Here is a 10514-nt window from a genome sequence, read left to right on the forward strand (position 1 = left end):
TGATCCTCCTGTCTCACCTTCCAAGTGCTGGGATTACAAGCGTGCGCCACCACTCCCGGCCCAGTTTTTTTCATTTTGAGATAGGTTTTCACTAAGTTACATGGGCTGACCTTGAACTTGTGATCCTTTGGCCTCAGCTGCCTGAGTAAATGAGTGCAGCATCATATACCTGGCAGCTACCGGAGAAATAAATGAGCTCAATGCAAGGACAGGTTTCATAATCTATAAAGTGCTAAGACGATGTCCACGGTTGGTTCTCCTGAGAAGGAGAAATTATTAAAGGCTGAAGTGGTGGGACAACAGGTAATGAGTTTGATTTGTGAATTTTCCATCTTGCAAAGAGAAGTATTTAAGAAGAGATGTCACCGACAAAGTTACAAATTTCTACTTAGAAAGTGAATCAGGCTGTAAGTGTAGCAACAGATCTGGAAACTCCTGGCCCGGGGCTAATGCTTGAGGCTTCCAATGGATCTGGGAACATGCTGAGGAAGCAGCAGCAGTGACCAGTGCCTTCTGCATGTTACCACACAAGCCCAGGCAGCAGGGCCTGGTGGCACACACCTGGAGTCCCAGGACTTGGGAGGCTGAGACAGGAGGATCACAGGGTAGACAACAGCCTCAGCAATACAGTGAGGCCCACAGCAACTTAGCAAGACCTTGTTACCAAACAAAAAGTAATAGGGCTGAGGATGTATTTCAGTGGTAGAGCACTTGCTTAACATGTGTGAGGCTCTGGGCTCAATCCCCAGTACTGCAAAAAATTAATTTAACTTTTAAAAAGGCTGGGGATGAAGCCAGGCATGGTGGTGCATGCTTGTAATCCCAGCATTCGGGAGGCTGAAAGTGGAGAATCACGGTTCATGGACAGCCTCAGCTACTTAGTGAGGCCCTCCGCAACTTAGTGAGACCTGTTTCAAAATAAAGAATAAAAAATAGGGCAGGGGGTGTAGCTCAGAGGTCAAATGCCCCTGGGTTCCATCCCCAAACCCGAAAAAAAAAAAAAGATAAAAAATAAAAAGAGCTTGGGATGTAGTTCAGAGGTAGAATGCCCCTGGATTTGATCCCCAGTTCCAAAAATAAATGAATAAATAAAGCTTTGAATTGCCTTTTCCCCTAGTATACCTCAGTTATTGAGGTCTCCCTTCTATGTCTTCTTTTTTCTGTCTTTTTTGTTTGTTTGTTTGCTTGCTTTTTATACTGTACTGGGTATCGAACCCAGGGAGGTTTTATCACTAAGCTGTTCTGCAACACCCACACACATCTTTTTTTTTTTTTTCATGGTCCTGGGCATTGAACTCAGGAGTACTCTACTTTTGAGCTACTCACCTCTCAGCCCTATTTCATTTTATTGTTCTTGTTTGTTCATTTTTAAGCAATGTCTAAGCTACTGAGAGTCTCACTGAATAACTGAGGATGCAAACCTGCGATCTTCCTGCCTCTGCCTTCCAAGTACTAGGATTACAGGTATGTTCCTTGCTGGGGGCGGGGGGACTGGGGATTAAACCCAAAGGCATTCTACCTCTAAGCTACACCCCTAGACCAACTTTATTATTTTTTTTTTTACTTTGAAACAGGGTCTCCCTAGGTTAATGAGAGTCTCACTGCCTGGTGAGACTATACTCCAGTCTCTGCTTTCCATGTACTGGGATTTCAAGCATGGGCTCCTTGGCCATTATTTTGAACAGAGTCTCAAGCCAGGCATGGTTGTATATGCCTGCAATCCCAGTATTTGGAAGGCTGAGACAAGAGTATTACAGGTTTGAGGCCAGCCTCAGCAACTTAGTGAGGCTTTGTTTCAAAATAAAAAAAGGTAGGGCTGAGGGTGTAGTTTGGAGGTGAAATGTCCCTGGGTTCAATCCCCAGTACTAAAGAAGAAAAGAAGAAGGAGGAAGAGAAAGAGGGAGGGAGGGAGAAAGAGAGAGAGTGAGAGAGAATAAGAGAGAAAGGAAGGGAGGGAGGGAGGGAGGGAGGGAGGGAGGGAGGGAGGGAGGGAGGGAGGGAGGAAGGGAGGGAGGGGAAGGGATCTTGCTGACTTATTGTGTTCTACCCTCTACCCTCCTGTCTCAGCTTCCTAAGTATAGGGATTACAGGCACGCATTACCTCTCCTGGCTATTCTCTGTTGTTTTTATTTTGGCTTATGCACTCCCTAAGTGTAAGAATATGTCTGCTTTCCCTGGAGCAGTAGTCAATGTCATTGGTGAGCAGGCTCTTTCTTACAAAATTCTCATCCAAACCTGAGTTGTCTCAGCCTGGCTTTGGGACTGAGAAGGTCTTGGCCCCAGAACACAAAGCAGGGAGGTAAGGGTGAGTGAGGGGCAGGGCTCAAACTAGAAATGCACTCTGCAGCCAGCACCACAGCACAGGTCCTAGGGAGATCCAGGTGCAATACGACCAGAGGGCAAACAGCCCAAGGCAGAAAGGGAGGCCAGAGGTTCCGTGAATAAGGGGGGAATGCATAAGGTGTTTTGGTCCTTCTGAGCCTCCTCCCCTCAGTTCCCCATTCCTGCTCATGCACAGGCCCTGACACACTCTTCATGTTTCATTTGGTATTGCAGGCTTTGGAATATGCATCAGAACATGCACCTTCATGTGCATCTCAGCCACTTTTGTGCTGCTATAACAAAATAACACTAGCTGGGTAACTGGTTATGAATCGAAATGTACAGACTTATGAGTACTGAGGCTGGGACGTTCAATATTATGATGCCAATATCTGCTGAAAGCCTTCTTCCTGTGTCATAACAGGGCAGAAACATCATGTGACAGAGGACAAAAAGAGAAGGTGAGAAAGAGAAAGAGAAAGAGAGGGCAAGAGGGGCAAACCCATTTCCCGATAACCACATTAGTCCACACAGGAAGGGCAAGTCCTCATAACCTGACACCTCTTTAAAGGTCCCATCTCGCAGTACTATTAGTCCACACAGGAAGGGCAAGTCCTCATAACCTGACACCTCTTTAAAGGTCCCATCTCGCAGTACTATTACAATGGCAACTGAATTTCCAAGAGTTTTGGAGAGGACAGACAGCCCAACTAGCATATCATGTGTAATTTAGTGTCTCTCTTTAAAATTAGTCTTTAAAGTACTTGAGAAGGCTGAACATGGTGACACATGCCTGCAATTTCAGTACTTGGGAAGCTAATACAAAAAGATCATAGGTTCAAAGCCAGCCTTAGCAACTTAACGAGGCCCTCAGAAACTTGGTTTGAAAATAAAAAATAAAATAGGGCTGGGGTGTAGCTCGGAGGTAGAGTGCTCCAGTTCAATTCCAAGAAAGAAAGAAAAAGGGAAGAAAGGAGGGAGGGAGAAGAAATATTACAGGCTGAAAGTTCACCTTTGTGTGGTTATACAGCTTTTGGGTTATAGTTTCCTCTTATTGCATAAAAATAGAATCAGTTGCTTGGTTTTCAAAAAAGGCTTTGCTTTGCCAAACAAATTGGCAGAGAAAATGTTCTTGCAATTAAAGGACACGACATCCTAATATCTTTTCCTCGTTCTACCCTATAAAAATGCAATCTGTATTGCATTTCCAAGCATCAGGGAATAATAATTTCTTCCCTTCACCACCAACACTTCTATAGAAAAAGAAAGGCCAACATTTTTTATTTTGTTTTGTTTATGTAGTACTAGAGATTGAGTCCAGGGACACTGTACCTCCAAGTTAAACCCCCAGCCCTATTTTTTATTCTTTATTTTGAAACAGGGTCTTACTAAGTTGCACGGTGCCTCACTAAGTAGTAGATTCCTGCTGTCAGGTTTTTTTTTTTCTATATTAGAAACTATGCATTCATTTTTGAAGTGATCATCTTGGAAGAGCGAGATTCTATTCTCCATGTGGTCTAATTGGTTGTTTGTACTTTGAATTGAGGACTTTACTTCATTAATTGCATCCTTTATCTCTTTTTGGCTCACTCTGAATTCTTTTCGAAACACCTCTATTATTTCTACAGTTATTTTCCTGATTTGATCTTCTAGAAATCTCTGAATTTCTGTTTTATCAGGTTCTGATGTTGTGGGGTTGTGGGCATTAACTGCTCCATTGTTATTTCTCTTTCCCATGATTTCGGAAGTTTGTGCCTTCTCTGGGTTCTTCCCTTGGGTCACTACGACTTCACTTAAGGTGCTCTGGATCTTGAGTCTGTGGTATCTCAGTCCCCACTACTCCTTTACTGGGTTGTATCACAGAGTCTCCGACCCAGGGAGTCAATCAAGACTGCTTTAGACCATGGGGGGTGCCAGGTTGGGCGTTTTCCTATGGTGTGATATCTCTGCCACTGCCACTCCCCCACTGGGTCAAGTCCCTGGGAGTCAGTACTGGGATTTCTCCTCTAGGGGCCGCAATTTGACTCACTGTTGAGTGCGCTGATGGAGCTGTAGTGGATTCAGTGAATTTGCTGCTGCTGCCACCGGTGGCAATATGGCGCCGCTGCCACGCTCTCGGCCGTGAGACTGGCGTATTTCTTCTCTGGTTTTGAGCTCCGCTCTGAGTCCCTGTAGGGTGTGCTGAGCCCAGCCCCTGGGAGCTTTAGATGCTCCCTGCGCTGAGAAATCTGCCCAATTTCGCCCGGCTGATCTGCAGCGGCTCACTTCGGTTCACTGTCCACCGCTCCTCTCTGGAGCCTGGTGGGCTGTTGAGTGTGTTGGTCTGGTGCCGTCTGGTGAGCTCGCTGCTGCCGCTGGCAGTATGGAGCTGCTGCTGCGTCCTCGGCCGTGAGGCCGGCATATCTCCTCTGTGGCTCTGAGGTCCATTCTGAATTTCCCTCCTCTCTGGAGCCTGATGCTGCAAGAGAAGATGGCGCCCACACCGTTCTGCGCTGCGGCTCCGGCCGCAGCACTGCAGTCTGGTTTCTTTCTGGTGTCTCATTTTTCCAGCCCTCTTTTTCTCTGTCCCTTGTAATTAAATTTTTTGTTTCTCTGCTGATGGTGTTTTCTGGCTATGAAAGGCAATGGTTTTGTGATAATAGAGATTGGTTGTTAGTGGGGCTCATAAGCCCCACTTTTCTCTGTCGCCATCTTCAATATTTTTAATTTTTTGCAGTTTTGGGGATGGAACCCAGGAGCTCTACCCCTGGCCCTATATTTTATTCTTTATTTTGAAACAGGGTCTCACTGAGTTACAGAGGGCCTTACTAAGTAGCTGAGGCTGGCTGCGAACCGCGATCTTCCGGTCTCAGTCTCCTGAATGCTGGGATTACAAATGTGCGCCACCATGCCCGGCTCATTTTTTATTTTAAAACAGAAATGTAACTAAGAATTTATACTGAGGGTGGCTTACGTACTCCTCTTGTTCCAGCCTCCCAAATACCGGGATTATAGGCATGTATACCTTGCCAGGTTTTTGTTTTGTTTAATAAATTATTACTGCCAGGCATGGTAGCACATGCCTGTAATTGCAGCACTTGAGAGGCTGAGATAAAAGGATCCAAAATTCGAGGACAGTCTCAATAAGTAGTGAGACTCTCATCAACCTAGCAAGACCCTGCTTCCAAAAGAAAAATAAAATAGGGTAGGTGTGTAGTTCAGAGGTAGAATGCTCCTGGGTTTAAGCCCCAGTGCCAAATATTAAGTGGGGCATGGTGGCGCATGCTTGTAATCCTGGCGCTTGGGAGACAGAGACAGGAGGATCGCGCAGGTTCAAAGCCAGCCTCACTGACTTAAGAGACCCTGTCTCTAAAATAAAAATATAAGACAGGTCTGGGAGTGTATCCCAGAGGTAAAAGGCCCCTGGATTACATCCCCAGTACCACCAAAAAAAATTTTATATATATATATATATATATATATATATATATATATATATATACACACACACACACACACACACACACACACACATATATACATATTGTCTATATAATTACTGTATACACATCAAGTGCTGGGAGCTGAACTAGACACTGTGACCTAGAATGATAAGACATGACAATTAGACACTACTGGGCAGTAGGCCATGAATACTATGGGACTAAGTGCAGGAGTCATGGGGGTGGGGGTACTGGGGATTGAACCCAGGGGCATTTTACCTCTGAGCTACACCACCAGCCTGACTTTATTTCTTATTTAGAAACAAGGTCTCACTAGGAGGCCGGGATCAGAGCCTGCTGTGAGGAAAGGCTGGTGCTGGGGCCTCCAAGAATGAGATTGGAGCCTGCAGAGGGGTTAGGCTGGTGCCAGGCCAGCGAGGCTGGGATCAGAGGCCTCCGGGTGGCCAGGCCACTACTGGGGCCATCAAGAGTGGGATCGGAACTTGCAATGCGGCATGCACAGAGTAATATCACAGAAAATAAAATCCAGATGCTTCCCCTAATTAGCAAGAACTAGGAGGAAAGGGGTAACAGGAGGAGGTCGAGTTGTAGAAAGGGCCCTATTGAGAAGCAATTAAGGTGACCAATCAGAGGGGATGGGATGGGGGAGGATGGAACCTCTTTAAAACTCATGAGGTACGTAAACAAATATATGAAAGATAATCACCAATCAAGCATGGGATCGAGGGAGGGGGAGGGAAAGGGATACGGATTGGATGAAGGCTGTTTGGATGATGTGTGCTTGTATAACCTCTCAAATCTTGTATTCCAATGTGATGTATGATTACAATGCACCAATAAAATTTTTAAAAAAAAAGAAAAGAAACAAGGTCTCACTAGGTTGGGAGAGCCTTGCTAAGTTGCCAAGGCTGGCTTCGAGCCTACTATTTTCCTGTCTCAGCCTTCCAAGTACTGAGATCACAAGTGAGCACCACTGCTCCTGGCTAAGGGATCTTAAGCGCCATCAAACTTCAGAGGAGAGAGAGAAAATATCTAGATAAGAGAGGAAATTCAAAGCCAGGCACTATAGCACATGCCTGTAATCACAATACTTGGGAAACTGAGACAGGAGGATTGCAGGTCAAAAGGCCAGCCTGAGCAATTTTGAAGCACCCTCAGCATGTTAGTAAGACCCTGTTTGAAAATTATTTAAAAAGGCGGGCTGAGCCAGGCGTGGTGGCGCACGCTTGTAATCCCGGCGCTTGGGAGACTGAGACAGGAGGATCACACAGGTTCGAAGCCAGCCTCAGCTACTTGGTGAGGCTCTCAGCAACTTAGTGAGACCCTGTTTCCAAATAAAATATAAAATAGGTCTAGGAGTATAGCCCGGAGGTAGAAAGTCTCTGGGTTCCACCCCCAGTACCACACACACACACAAAAAAAAAGTGTGGGGGGGGGCTGGGGTATAGCTTGGAGGCAGAATGCTTCTGGGGTCAATTACCAGTGCTGAAAAAAAAAGGAGGGGAAATTCTGCCAGGCTCTATGGTGGGTGCCTATAATCCTAGTACTTTGGAGGGTAAGACAGGAGAATTTGCAAGGCTGAGACAGAAGGATCACAGGATCAAGGCCAATCTCAACAATTTAGTGAAACCTTGTTTCAAAATGGAAGGTGAAATAGGATTTGGGATCTAGTTTAGAGGTAGAATGTCCCAGTTCAACAAAAAAACAGGAAATTTAGGTTGCCTTGATCATCAGCTTATTCAATAAACAATTATTGGGTACCCTGAGGACAGGACTGGTGCTATGCTCATGGCTTGGAATACAAGAATGGACAAAACAGATGTGATCTGTGGGTCCTGAGAGAGCCTGAGGGAAGAGCTATCCATCAGACAACCCCATGATTATATCACAGCTGTGTGAAGGACGGGAGAGGCTGTGAGGCTGAGACAGGAGGAGCGCAAGTTGGCGGCCAGCCTCAGATATCAGTGAGACCCTGTTTCAAAATAAAGAATAAAAAATAGAGCTGGGGTGTAGCTCAGAGGTAGAATCCCCCTAGGTTTAATCCCCAGTACTGAAAAAATAAAGCAAAAAATAAAAAGGACTGGCTGAGGATGTAGCTCAATGTCAGAGAACTCCTGGGTTCAATCTCCAGCACCACAAAAAAAGAAAAAGGGGAAAATAGCAGGAAAGCTTACAAGGTATGTTGCAGGATACCGGTTATACAGCCTGGGCCTCGGACAAGGAGCCTTGTGACCGAAATCGGATACACAGGTTTCTTTAACTTACCAGTAAAGACTCAGTCGACAATTGCCAGGGACTGAGCCTCAAACAAAGGGCTCACAGGATTCTTACACTCTTCAGTCTCCCACTTCAGGGATGGGAAGGGTAATTATGACATTTATTTGTTTGTTTGTTTGTTTGTTTGTTTTTGTGGTACTGGGATTGAACCAGGGGCATTCTCCCTCTGAGCTACACCCCCAGCCCTATTTTTTAATTTTTATTTTGAATCAGGGTGTCACTACGTTGCAGAGGGCCTCACTAAGTAGCTGAGGTACCCACAAACCTACAATCCTCCTGTCTCAGCCTCCCAAGTACTGGGATAGAAGTGTGCACCACTACGCCTGGCTTTATTCATTTATTTATTTATCATTATTATTTAGTTATTTATATCTATTACACCTAGCATAAGTGAGATACAGAAAGCAGGAAAGGCAGTTAACTTATATACCATCCCCCAGCCCTCTCTAGTTTTTTAAATGGCCCAGAGAAGCTCTCTCTTGTTTACAGTAGGGAGACTCCAGATTGCCTAGGAAAGGGAGCCATTAACTTTGAAAATGTTAGCTCCCTGGTGGGCGACTAGGGTGAGGGGCTGGGGAATTCTTATTTTTTTTTCTATCTTAAGTCTAAATTCCTAACTAACAATAAAGTCAAAGCTCTGGGCTTCCTATCTCAGGTATAACTGTGGAAAATAGAATAAACGAATCTGGCTAGATTAATTTGAAAAGTTGTTAAAATAAGCTAGAAAAATAGGTTGGGCCCAGGGAAAGTGGTAAACGCCTGCAACCATAGGTTTGAAGCCAGTCTCAGCAACTTAGACTCTCAACAATTTAAGAAGACCCTGTTTCCAAATAGAAATAAATGCCAGGCGTGCTAGTGCACGCTTGTAATCCCAGCCTTCAGGATGCAGAGACCGGAGGGTCGCAGTTTGCTGACAGCCTCAGCTACTTAAGTGAGACCCTTTGCAACTCAGTGAGACACTGTTTCAAAAAATAGACGAGATGAGTGATGTGGTGGTGCAGCCCTACAACTAGCTCCTCGTGCTCAAGCGGCTGACCCAGAGTGCAGACTGCGTGGTGGTGTTGGACGATATGGCCCTGAATCAGATTGCCACAGACTGCCTGCACATCCAGAACCCATCCTTCTCCCAGATCGACCAGCTGGTGTCCACTATCATGTCGGCCAGCACTACCACCCTGTGCTACCCCGGCTACAGGAACATCAGCCTTATCACCTCACTCATCCCCACACCCCGCCTCCACTTCCTCATGACCGGCTACACTCCCTCACCACGGACCAGTCGGTAGCCAGTGTGCGGAAGACCATGGTCCTGGATGTCATGAGGTGGCTGCTACAGCCCATGAACGTGCTGGTATCCACAGGCCGAGACAGACAGACCAACCACTGCTACATCACCATCCTCAACCTCATCCAGGGGGAGGTGGACCCCACCCAGGCCCACAGGAGCCTCAGAGGATCCAGGAGTGGAAGTTGGCCAACTTCATCCCCCGAGGCCCAGCCAGCATCCAGGTGGCCCTGTCCAGGAAGTCTCCCTACCTCCCCTTAGCCTACCGAGTCAGCGGGCTAATGATGGCCAACCACACCTGTATCTCCTCGCTCTGTGAGCCAGTTTGACAAGCTGCGAAAGCAGGAGGCCTTCATGGAGCAGTTCTGCAAAGAGGACATCTTCAAGGACTACTTTGATGAGATGGACACATCCAGGGAGATTGTGCAGCAGCTCATCGATGAGTACCATGTAGCCACACGGCCGGGCTACATCTACTGGGGCACCCAGGAGCAGTGAGTCCTCCAGACAGGGACCCTCATCTGCCCTACTGGTTAGCCCAGGTCCTGCCTGACTGACCGCCCCTCAGAACACAGATCAGGGACCTCACATCTCTCTCACACATATGTACATGTACTCTGTTGTCCTGGAGGCATGTTTACTTCTCCTTTTATGAGACTATTTAATAAAGCACTGGATACAAATTTAAAAAAAAATAGGACTAGGGTATAACTTGAAGGTAGAATGCCACTGGGCTCCATCCCCAGAACTAAAAAAAAAAAAAAAAAAAAAAAATCTGAACCAGGCATGGTGGCTCACACTTGTAATCCCAGCATTTGGGAGGCTTGAAACCGGAGGATCGCAGTTTACGGAGAGCCTCAGCTAGTTAGTGAAGCCCTTTGTCACTCAGTGAGAGCCTGTTTCAAAATAAAGAATTAAAAATAGGATAGGGGTGTACCTCAGAGGTAGAATACCCCTGGGTTCCATCCTCAGTACCAAAAAAAAAACTAAAGAGAAGAATCACAGATACAAGGATAGCCTCAGTAACCTAGGGAAGACCTCAGCAACTTAGCAAGACACTTCTTCAAAATAAATAAATGAAAAGAGTTGAGGGTGTAGTTCAGGGGTAGAATGCCTCTATTCAATCCCCGCAACAACACACACATTCAAAAGTATAATTCTATGCAGGGCGTGGTGGCGCACGCTTG

The 10514-nt window shown here is 46.1% G+C and overlaps 1 pseudogene across 1 annotated transcript; it reads left to right on the forward strand.

The window, feature by feature from the left end:
* The first annotated feature begins 240 nt into the window (after positions 1–240).
* LOC308273643 (tubulin gamma-1 chain-like) lies at positions 241–9825 on the forward strand (annotated as a pseudogene). The gene is made up of 3 exons: positions 241–303; positions 2153–2198; positions 9018–9825. The product of its transcript is annotated as a tubulin gamma-1 chain-like (transcript).
* The last annotated feature ends 689 nt before the right edge of the window (positions 9826–10514 follow it).

The sequence above is a fragment of the Muscardinus avellanarius genome (genome assembly GCF_963383645.1).
Source record: "Muscardinus avellanarius genome assembly, chromosome: 14".
Classification (NCBI taxonomy): domain Eukaryota; kingdom Metazoa; phylum Chordata; class Mammalia; order Rodentia; family Gliridae; genus Muscardinus; species Muscardinus avellanarius.